This window comes from Rhipicephalus sanguineus, chromosome 10, assembly GCF_013339695.2.
Source record: "Rhipicephalus sanguineus isolate Rsan-2018 chromosome 10, BIME_Rsan_1.4, whole genome shotgun sequence".
NCBI classification, from domain to species: domain Eukaryota; kingdom Metazoa; phylum Arthropoda; class Arachnida; order Ixodida; family Ixodidae; genus Rhipicephalus; species Rhipicephalus sanguineus.
Window position 1 is genome coordinate 25,377,753 of NC_051185.1, and position 12,238 is coordinate 25,389,990.

The 12,238-nt window shown below is 45.7% G+C and overlaps 1 protein-coding gene across 1 annotated transcript in view; it reads left to right on the plus strand.

The window, feature by feature from the left end:
* The first annotated feature begins 410 nt into the window (after window positions 1-410).
* Window positions 411-12,238, plus strand: part of LOC119407274 (uncharacterized) — a 114,314-nt gene continuing 102,486 nt past the window's right edge. The window contains exon 1 of the mRNA XM_049419573.1: window positions 411-550. The gene's annotated coding sequence lies outside the window, so the exon portion shown is untranslated. The remainder of the gene's footprint in view (window positions 551-12,238) is intronic.

A 12,238-nucleotide genomic window follows, 5' to 3' on the forward strand; every position in this document is an offset into this window, starting at 1 on the left:
AGCCTCGAGGAAAAAGCTGCTCACCTTGAGAAGTGCACGAGGAGGCTAATAGCTTAACGAGGCCCGCAACCTTAGCACATTATTACCTGTGTTAGAACGCCATTCAAAAAATATTAATTCAAGTTGTTAAACGAAAAATGCTTCAATATGCATGGAGCTTTCGTCTTAAATTCAGTTCCTTAATCATTACCTAATCAAGTCCTTCATTAAGTTCTTAATTTCAGTTATTGTCTTTAGTGAAACTAAAGACGAGAGAGGAATATAACCTGCCTAAATATAAATTACAGATATGTAAATATATAAATTGCATTTCAAGTATAAATTTCAAATGATTGTTTCACCGAAACGGTGTCGTTAGACCCTCATTGAGCGCACTTTTTCTTTCTTCCTTTCCAGATTTCACGGCGCTTCGGTCCTCGTCGCCCTAACATTTCCTGGTAATCAGCAGGAAAGTCGTTCACATAGACTGAAAGGTCTGCGAATCTTCTGAAATCGATCGGGGCCAAGGCCGAATGAAGGTTGCCCACCCAAACAGACTCATCGACCGCCTGTGAGTAAAGATGACTCATGCTCCAGTATAGTATTTCTTACCAGCCTATCGTCGTTCTCTGAAGCACGAAAACGAAAAACTGATTCGGAGAAGGAGGGAATGAAGGAACTGGCGGAAAGACAGGGAGGTTAGCCATTTGTTAGACCGTCTGGCTACCCTGTGCTGGGGTATGGGGGAATGAAAGATATTGGAAAAAAGGCGCTACAAAAAGAAAAAGAAGGTAGGGGGGGAGCAAAACTAATGAAACCTATAAGAAAAGATATTACGTCAATGTTTGAAGTCTTTCTCTAAGCTCGGTTGACCTTAAATGTTGGCGAACTACTGCTATTTCAAAACGTGTCCTTAAAGGTCACTTAACAGCTATCTCTAAATGAGTTAGTCTCCGGGGAACTTATATATGGTCAAAAGAGCAAACATCCGACACCACTAATAACAGGTTGGAAGCAATACAGCGGACAGTCGTACACAGCAACTTATCATTAACTTTTAAAACCTCTAACTTATATCCGTATGTGCACAATTTAATTACACCCGTATCTAAACAGTGTATCCGTTTGTATTTGCAAATTTTTTATCAGAAAATACCTAGATTTAAAAGCATATGCGTATCTATCTGGACTTTTATCAGAAATAGGAAGTTATAAAAGAGTATTTGGTTACGTTGCAATGTAAAAAAAAAAACCGGACTAATAACGATGGTTTGGAAGCAGTATGGCGTGGAATCATAAACAACAATCTACTACTATTTGTAAAGATTTGTAAAGGTTATAAATGTTATAAAAATTTATAATTTAAATGAACACCCTCCAGGCGCAGGCATAACCGAACTCGCCGCTCCATGTTGGTTGCAACACTCCGAAATTCATCGGCAGTGATGTTTGCAATTTCCCTAGAAATGTTGGCGTTCCCTAGAAATTTTGGACACATGGACCATTTCGTCCAGTGTCCGTCGTTTATCGCGATAGACACGACCCGTCAGAAAACCCCATAACAGAAAATCTGGGGACGATAGATCTGTTCACCTCGGAGGCTTCTTGTAGGGAATTTCGCGGAACGTCGCGGTTTTGGTTATTTCTTATTTATTCTTGTTTGATCAGCGTTGTGCATCAAAATACGGGAGGGCAATTAAACTTCCATCCTTCCTGAATCTTTTGCCACAAATCACATTAAAGTCTGATTATTTGTAACAAAACTACACACCAATGAAACACGTCAGGTCTAAAAGGATCACCTGTACTTACCGGCATCCTCCTATGCAGACTCCAGAGTAATTTTTTTCTTTCCTATTTGCCCAATAGCTTGGGCCTAGGATGATTAAAGTGATAAAAGAACAATACGTTATCAGATGTGAAAACTCGTTCACTGGGCATATTAAATTCATTATTTATCTTTAAAACTGCCGGGCGTTATCTGTAACGGGTATCCTCATCTCATCTTGTCTGTCTCGTGTTCATCTTGACGCTGTATTGTTGGACGCAGTTATCTTTTTGAGTGTTCGTTGAAATTTCGTTGTTATCTGAAAAATTTTCTTTTTTTTCATTCATAAGAATCGAGACCTCAATGTTCTTGGGACGTGCGATGGAGTGGTTATACCTATGCACAGGATCTATTGTTCTAACATTATCTGCTGTTTCGTTAGATTTTTTTCTCGCTCTCGGCATATTGCTGAGACAAGCATGTCACCGCTGATGTCCTTCCATTTTTAACCATCTTGATCGATCAGGAACTTCGTGAGTCCGGGAGAATATTAACTGGAAGGCTGGGAGATACGGAAGCATAGAAAATCACGCCATCTCCCGCTAAAGGGGACCATGAGGCGATGCGAAGCAGCGTTTCGGCATGTCGAGCCCGCGTTTCAGAGGGGAAGTGGAGAGGGGGAGGGGAGAGCGGGAGGGGAAGTGGAGAGGGAGAAAGTGGGAGAGGGGAAGGGGAGAGGCGGTAGTGATACAGGGGAGGGGGTAGGGGAAGTGGGGAGAGGAGGGGAGAGGGGGAAGTGAGATAGGGGAAGGAAGGGGAGAGGGCAAGTGGGAGAGGAGGCGTGTGGAGAGGGTGCGCGCATGCGCAGTAAGGGTGGTCACGCCGCACACCACCACCACCGCCACCGGTTTGAACTCCGCCATAAGATGCTTCGCATCTAATAATTGTTGGGTTGTAACGTCCCAAAACCACGATATGATTATGAAGGGCGTCGTAGCGGAGGGCTGCGGAAATTTCGACCACCTGGGTTCTTTAAAGTTCACCTAAATCAGTACAAGAGCCTTCAAGCATTGTCGCCTCCATCGAAAATGCAGGGAGATACTGAAGCACATTTTTATCACATTGTCACATTATCACACTATCACGGAGGCGGTGCAAAATCAGATGAGATGCAGGAAGTTTGCAATGCATCCGATCCCGGAGGCAATAAAAAGCCACGTTAGGTGCAGAAAGCTTTCGGGGGGAAGGATCAATGCAATCGACCAAGAAGAAAAAGATTGCTTTCGCCTTCGAGCCGTCTTAGGCGAATACATATGGACCCTTGCGAGTTTATTATTATTATTATTATTATTATTATTATTATTATTATTATTATTATTATTATTATTATTATTATTATTATTATTTATTGGCGTCCTGAAACTTTCCTTATGACATTCCAATAATTCCATATGTTCCCTAAGATTCTTACGAAAATATGTGGATTGAGTAAGGAATCATATGGAAATATTGGATACCAGCCACAGTGGTCTAGTGGTTATGGTACTCGACTGCTGAACCGAAGGTCGCTGGTTCGAATCCCGGCCTCGGCGGTCGCATTGTCGATGGAGGCGAAAATGCTTGAGGCCCGTGTACTTAGATATCATCATCATCATCATCATAAGCCTGACTACGCCCACTGTAGGGCAAAGGCCTCTCCTATGTTCCGCCAACCAACCCGTTACTGTGTTTGATGCTGCCATGTTATACCCGCAAACTTCTTAATCTCATCTGCCCGCCTAACTTTCTGTCCATCCGTCGCGCGTTTGCCTTTCCTTGGAATCCAGTCAGTTACCCTTAATGACCAGTGGCTATCTTGCCTACGCGCTACATGCCCGGCCCATGTCCATTTCTTCTTCTTGATTTCAACTATGATATCCTTAACCCCCGTTTGTTCCCTGACCCACTCTGCTCTCTTCCTGTCTCTTAAGGTTACACCTGTCATTTCCCTTTCCGTTGCTCGCTGCGTCGTCCTCAGTTTAAGTTGGACCCTCTTTGTAAGCCTCCAGGTTTCTGCTCCATAGGCGAGTACCGGTAAGATACAGCTTGTTATATACCTCCCTCTTGAGTGATAGTGGTAAACTACCATTTATGATTTGAGAATGCTTGCCGAATGTGCTCCATCCCATCCTTTATCTCCTAGATTTACTTCAGTCTCATGGTTCGGCTCCGCAGCTACTACCTGTCCTAAGTAGACGTATTCCTTTACAAATTCCAGTACTTCGCTACATGTTCTCTTCCTAGACTGTTCTCACACGAGACTGTTGCACATTACCTCGGTTTTCTGAATATTAATTTGCAGACCTACCCTTCTGCTTTCCTTGTACAATTCAGTAATCGTGAGTTGCAATTCGTCCCCCAAGTTACTCATCAATGCAATGCCATCTGCGAATCGCAGGTTACTAAGGTATACTCTCCATTAACTCGTATCCCTAACTCTTCCCAATGTAGGTCTCTGAAAACCCCCTGTAAGCACGCGGTGAATAGCATTGGGGAGATCGTGTCTCCCTGCCTTACGCCCTTCTCTATTGGAATTTTGTCGCTTTCTTTATGGAGGACTATATGGGGGCTGTGGAGCCGCTGTAGATTTCTTCTAGTATGCTTATATATGCTTCGTCGACGCCCTGATTCCGCAGTGCCTGCATGACTGCTGATATCTCGACCGAATCAAATGCCTTCTCGTAATTTACGAAGATTATATGTAGATTTAAGTGCTCGTTAAAGAACCCCAGGTGGTCGAAATTTCCGGAGGCCTCCACTACGGCGTTCCGCATAACTGTATCATGGTTTCGGGGCGTTAAACCCCAACAGTTATTATTATTATTAATTATTGGAATAATACGAAACGTCTCAGTGGTGTATCATCGTCATCATATGACGCCACCAAACCAGTTTCGTGCTTACAAATACATCCAAGTATTCTCACCCGCTTCCCAGAAATGAAGGCCGCGGGAAGAGCACCGCAAAAAAAAGGGACGACCTTCCCTTCTTGCGTCAGCTTTTGCCGAAACAGGGAGGCGGCGACCAAGGCCGCTGAAGGACGCACGTGTACTCTCACCGCGGTTGCCCACGTGAGTCATGAATTGCGAGTCACGCACCCTTTTTACGGCCGACCGCCAGGTTTTTCCTTATTCCGGATCGCCAGGAGCGATAAAAGTGGCGCTGAAGGCCCATCGCAACAGACGCCGTCTGTGCAATCAATGGTCGCTTTTATTACTTTTTTTCTTTTTTGTCTTCTACGCGGGAGTGACCTATCCCGCTCGAACTAAACCGCCATTTTTTTCCACATCCGGGCTGAGAGAAGAAAGAGAAGTACTCGGAAATTTAATCTCTTCCTGTCAACTCCATTTTTCGAGAGTAAGTTATAACTCCATCTTAACTCCATTCCTCAGAGTTCGAGTACTCCCTTTTCAAGGACAAAGAAGATTTTTCTCGAACGAGTAAAGTACTCTTTCTCGGTACCAAAAACACCGCGCTTGCTGCGGGAAAACGCTTGGTAAGCGAGAAAACCAGCAAAAAGAAAATTCTCATAAATTTGAAATACGTTCCGATGAAATATACAGAAGTGCAAGTCGAAGGAGTGACAGCGTAATCTCCTGTTAATGCGTTAATCAATAAAAGAGAGTTGATAGATAGATAGATAGATAGATAGATAGATAGATAGATAGATAGATAGATAGATAGATAGATAGATAGATAGATAGATAGATAGATAGATAGATAGATAGATAGGATTTGGCAGTGGAATTGTACGAATGAATTTTAACGATATATGATTGATTGATTGATTGATTGATTGATTGATTGATTGATTGATTGATTGATTGATTGATTGATTGATTGATTGATTGATTGATTGATGGCACGAAAAGAAAACACCACCGTCCGAATGGTGCGGTGTGAATATCCATGCTGATCGCGACAAATTCCTAGGAACTCAAAATCCCGGACACATCCTTGGCAAGAAAATGTCAAGGACAAACACGAACTGGTCTCCCGCAGCGATGCAGACACCCATGAATCACGATGTATGAGTCATGCGCGCTTATATACGTCTCTTCCCAACGTCAGGTCTTTTCCTGTGCATTCCAGGGAACCAGCCAACCGACCAAGCGCCGGCCAGCCCAGTCATTGCGCCAGCCACCACACGTGACGCATTCGTATTCGTGGGCCGTGCACAGCGACTCGGGGAGTCCCACTTATAACGTTCCTATTTTTCGCTCCCCATTTGCCCGGCGCCCTCAATTGCCTTTCCACTTCTCCCAAAAACCGTTTTCCGGCCTGCGGTGACGTCACACGCGACGGGAGTATCCAGCGATCGACCCGGGGGCAGCCCCGGGCTCGCGGCTTCCCGCTGAGAGAGAAAAATATGCTTCAAGCACGTCATCCTCAAACACGAAGAGCATGCAAACAAATTTGAGTAAAGGCGTTGTACGCTAGAAACCCGGCGCTGGATAGTCCACCGAAATGCGGACCTCGAAGGTGCGCCGGTCACACGCGTAGTTGTACGCGCCGTTTTCCAACAACTGACGCTCTCTCGATCGTGAGCTTGTCGGCGATCAGCTGTTTCTCATATGGCTATCTGATGTTTTATCGAGGTCACTCGTCATTTCAGGTTGCCACATTTCATTGGCGCCTGGTTATGAACGCATGACCGTCGTCGCTGCCTGTAGCAACTGAAGTGTTGCGCTGCTAAGCACGTGAGTGAAGGTTCGATTCCCGGCATTGACGAAGGAAAATGTTAGGAGCGAGCATTGCGCAATGCGAAAGAAAGGAAGACAGAGAGAGAGAGAGAGAGAAAGAAAGAAAGAAAGAAAGAAAGAAAGAAAGAAAGAAAGAAAGAAAGAAAGAAAGAAAGAAAGAAAGAAAGAAAGAAAGAAAGAAAGAAAAGTAGTACGTCAGGCACACCAAACTTCGCTTGCTCCCATTTTGCCGATAGGGCAAAGGATCCCGAATTTTTTTCACTCATTGGCTATATAAGGCTTTCGCCTTAATATGCAAAGTGACGTGGCAGGCTGTTACGTTGATCTGCCTCCCAGCTTTTAGTGTCGGCTCGCGCTGATCGAAAGGCACTCTACAGCGACGCTGCGTTGTTTGTCACCATGCAATGGGGTAAACTAAGTTGACGTAAGTTTTCACGAAAGCTCACCCCAAAAGGTCACCGCAATCAATCAATCAATCAATCAATCAATCAATCAATCAATCAATCAATCAATCAATCAATCAATCAATCAATCAATCAAGCAAGCAAGCAAGCAAGCAATCAATCAATCAAACGAACAAACATACAAAAAATTTTTGACGCGATATAAGGACATGTTGGCACACTATAACAAGTACGCAGCACATGGAATATAAAACTTGACTAACATAATGACACTCCAATATGATGTCTTGAAAATAGAAAGAATGTACCCTTATATGAAGTTTTTGCCGCATCTCCCTCACAACTCCTCAGGCGCGCGTTACTGCCGCCATCTTGAGATCGCGCACTCTCCATTTCGTCCTTACCCAGACGATGCCCAGACGCTAAGAGAGCCGCGTCGAAACGGGCAATATACATCTACATTGTAGCTACGCCTGGAGAGCTGCTTGGCTCGTCTGCATGGGGCTTGCTTCGGCTTCGCTTCTCCGTCAACGAGACGGCTGCATGCGAGCCACGCGCTGCCGGCGCCGCATCGACAGTTGCGTGCATCGCAGCCAGAGTCGTATGCTTACTTTAAATACACACCAAGTCAAAAAAAGAACAAAGAAATCGCTCCATTGCCACACCGTGAAAACGGTACAGACTGCGCAACAGAGCTGAGGGTTCACCTGCTCTGTCCACGCTTGGCTTGTACTTCTCTGAGTCGAAGCTGCGGGTTCGCCTGTCTTTGTTGCCGCTCGGTTTGCGTCTGAGAATTCCGAAGCCGGTGGTTACGTAGCATTCGTTGCCGTTTCGCTGTCGCTTCGCTTAAAGAAAAACCTGCAGAACCCGGCTCAAGATGATTGTCCAAGTTATGCGGAATTATTCGCGCACCGTGCGTGTTTCATTTAACGGTCTTTACGGTCACAGCGCGCGCAGCTTTCTTCATTAAGAAAATCCAATCCCCCCCCTTACCCCCCCCCCCCCCCCCGCCATGGTCGAGTCCGAAACAAGCTTCGCCATGGAAGGGAGGAAACAGAGAGGGAGAAGGCAGGGAGGTTAACAAGCAAAACTTCCCTTTTCTATTCTATTTCTATTCCCTGTCCCCAATCGCCCTACACTGGGGGATTGGGTAAGGGAATAGAAAGATGTGAAAGAGAGAGAGAGAGAGAGGAGGGGAGAGAAGAAGAAAAAAAAAGAAAAAAAATTCGCCAGATCCCACGTACCATGGGAGTCGATGATATGCGAAGCATGCGGCGGGTAGGGGACGGTGGCGTAACTTTTTTTTACTGAGCGACACGTTACAAAATGACGCTAAAGATTTGTATAAATTTTATACGCACACATATATATGTTGCAGAGCCGCATATGTGTTATATAACCAGTTGTTTACGGTTACGTAGGCAACGTGGTTACTACCAACACCAGTAGCGGTAAGCTGATACGTAGTGCTTATACCTGTCTCAAGAACGCACGCACGTTTCAGGAACCCGTGTACATGTGTGCAAGAAGTTCTTGACAGTTCTTGAACAAGGGCATCATCACCGTAATCAGTGAGCACCAGCAGCTGGTCATGACTTGTTATAGTATCCGGTCGTGATCGTGGTGACGAGGGGTCCATGTGTAGTGAAGTATGTGGTATAGTAGAGCTGTTGGAATTCGTGGATGCCTCGGTCATTTCGTCGACAAATTGTCTGTCGACAGAGCCGGCGACATGTCGGAACCTGAAGCCACCCATCGCATTGGTGAGGTTCAGGCCGTCGAGGCTGGTAGGCCTGGATAGTGCTACGTAGACCAACATCAGTGGATGGTGTTTGTCGTGTTCGTAGACTACCTGGGTGTGTGTGGCCTACGTAGCCTAATCTACAAAGCGGCTGTCAATCAATCTGGCATCATCCTCGGTCAGCATGAGGCCATCGCCCAGCCTCGTAAGAAATGAAGAGGACACTGCGCCGTTCTGGTGGACGAAGTGCACTTTACGGTGTGATGATGTGGATATCATATGTAACTTTCGTTAATGTATTCCTCCGGGGTCGAGCAATGCTTCAATATAGCTTGCTGAATCATAGGAATACAAACGTAATGTTTATTAGACTGCTATATAAGCAGAGCCGACACTGGAACTACAGACGTTAATCTGATACGACGCCTGTATCGTAGGAGTACATATCGTTGGAGTATCATGTAGCGTTTATTGCTTTCTTGTAAAATTAGATAGCCAGCACCACAACCACAATTGACGTTGTACCGAATTACGCCTGCATAGGCTGTTTTTTTTTTTTTTCAAACCAGTTTATAGACCTGGCGTGGCTCAGTGGTAGAATACCTGATAGCCACGCAGAATTCTTGGGTTCGATTCCTGCTGGGATCCTAATTTTCATTCTTTCTATTCGTTGAGTCAATGCTGCCGGTGTTGGTTTTCCTTAACGCTTTAGCATTTAAGTAACCAATGTCTGTTCTCGCCGTTCCTGGGTAGATATAAACTGTCAATCACCTGTGGTGCATACCCGTACACCGCGGCCCATGGTAAACGGGTATGTGCCACACGTGTCTAGTGGAAAGGGTTTGACGACGTACGCGACAGGATTTTAACGTTAGTCATGTCATGACCCGGCAATCATATTCGTCAAATCCTCTTACCCTCCCATGCAAATTTTGGTCTACACCAAGTTAAGGGGGCGATCATGAGAGCACCCAGACGTAGGCGGCTAGATAGATAGATAGATAGATAGATAGATAGATAGATAGATAGATAGATAGATAGATACGTAGATAGAAACGCTCAAAGTGCCAGAGGTTCGCTAAGAAATGCTTCGCATTTAAAAGGCAGCAAGTGAGTTCACTGCAGCGTGCGGGACTGCACCACAAGTCAGAGGCGTTCGCGCTAAGGTCTGTACGTCGTCCTCAAAGAGCGCAAGAGTGCCTTCGCGGCCTTGTGGGCCGTCGAGAGATGGGGACGATGTTGTACTAGTACCTGCACGGAAAGTGGGGCCGATGATCTAGTCATCGCAGTGCGTTGGAAAGTATACTCGCCTCTCCGAGGCAAATCGATGGGCGCAAGAATTCAAATGAAGCGATCCCGTGCATCTCACAATAGCCTGCATGCCTTTGGTCTCCGACTTTCCGGGGGATGAAAGTGGGAAGTAAACAGTTCTTGGAAAGCAGCGTCAGGTTTTGTCATTAAAAACGTGCATGGCCATAACCTTGCACATTAAACAGCGACGGGAGAGGTCCGATTAAGTAAAGGTCTGAGGAAGAGTTTGCGGCCCACTTAGATGCTTAGGAGGGGCGGCCAGAGTATGATGCAGAGTACCTACAAGTAGGAATGATGAAGTCACGGATAGTCCAATGCAGATGTTCGGCCTTGTTGGTGTGACGTAATAACAATAAAGCGCTTGAAGTACGGAGACACAGCATGAACACAACACGTTGAATACGTGTTTTGTATGATCAGCAAAAACTGGAAAAGAAGAAAGCTTGTTGACTGTGCGCATGGCAGGTACTGTAGCGAATCGGTCTCACGTGTGTAACCTATATACGGGCTTCCATGGTCAAATGAGCCCACTTGTTGAAAGTTAGCGCTCGTGTTGTGTTCTTGCTGTGTCCCCGTCCTTCAAGCGCTTTATTTTTATCTGTTTTTTACAAATACTGCTGTCTCAGTTATTGAGGCATAGCAGGAGTGGACACAAATGTTCAACACAATGCAAAAAAATATACATGATTACGCAATTCTTTTTCAAATTGCTGAGCATCAAGTCTGCGCAGAGACCCATCAAGCTCATTCCATAGATCCACGGTCCGCGGGAAATAGGAAAACTCAAAACATTTAAGACTTGCTCTAAAGGGCATAATATTTAGGGGATTGTTGTTACCATAGATACTGTATGGCATTATCAATTAATCTATTGACGGATTGAATAACTATTAGGAATAGCTATGGGCCTCGCTAGAGTACTGCGTCCTTCGGTCTGCACGAAATTTCAGTCGAGAAATGCGTGTAGGAAAGGGGCCGGTGAAGAAGAGGAGGTGGAGGATGGGGGTAGGTTCAGTTTACGAGGAAGAAAGTATGTAGAAGCGGGCTTGCCGCCTCTTCCGCTTCCTCGTGTTTATATTGGCACCGGAGAGGCAGGGGATAGCCGTCACAGACAGACGCTTTCCCAACAACCTTCTTCTTTCAGAGCTCGCCAGGGCCGCGTGTTCGAGTGTGCAAAGGCCTTGAGGGAACAACATGCGACAAATGTCGCGCAAATCCCCTGTGATCTGACCGCCCTCCTGTTTGTCCAACACCTCCTCCTAAAAACGAGATGCCTGTCACACTATACCGACGACAGCTAACAACGCAGAGCCCTCCCCTATCACCCTTTCACATTCAGCGGTAGAGGCCGCTAGAGGTGCTGGCGTCTGGCGCCAAATAAGAGTGTCCGGATCTTAGGGAGCCTATACAAGGACACTGACGCAAAACAGAAATAAGAAGTAAAAGTATTTACATTAACACCAGAAGCGCAGCATCTTGCTATTAGAAGCCAGAGCTAAACCGCTCCAGGACAAATTCTTATGCCGGTGTCACACGGGTAATCTTGATCGCGATCAGGGCCGATCCGGATTAGGCTCGATCCGGATCAGGTGTCGCTACAAGGTCACCTTTAATCGCGATCAGGCCTGATTGCGATCAAGACGGTTGCGATCTGCGCATCGCGATTCCGAGTTCCGAGTTCGCGATTTGACTGACGTCTGCGCCAAACTCGATCCGGATTGGTTTGGACCGTGAAGCAATGACCATTGTTGATCACGACCAAGAATTTCGATCCGGATCGACCCTAATCGCGATCAAAAGTGCCCGTGTGACACCGGTATTATATGAAGTGCAAATATCCGTAACATGATCAAAGCGCGGCCTGCTCGAACAAGGGTCCGAGAACTGTTCAGCATATTGTAATGGAATACGTGCATGTAGAAAGCCCCTCGGTTCCTTATGCATTCGTCTTAGGCTACTCGAAGGCGAAAGCCATCTTCTTCGCTTGCCTCACTGCTGTCCTTGTTTTTGTGTTTTTTTGTGTGTGTTTTGTTCACGAGCCGGGATGTAGGCCTAGTCAGGAAGCAGTTACGTCTGTTTCCTTTAGCCTAATCTCGGTGGCATGTAAGTGTCTTGTACACATGCCAGAATAAGGTATTGTTATTATAACTTCTTTTTCTTCTCAGTGCATTGTATTGTTGATGATTGTATATTCGGTTGTCACGGGCTGTATGAACTGCCTTGGCAACAGAGACGCCAAGGACATTATCAAAGAGCAACGTTCAGTGAAGCCGTTTGGAGTGAAACATAATAT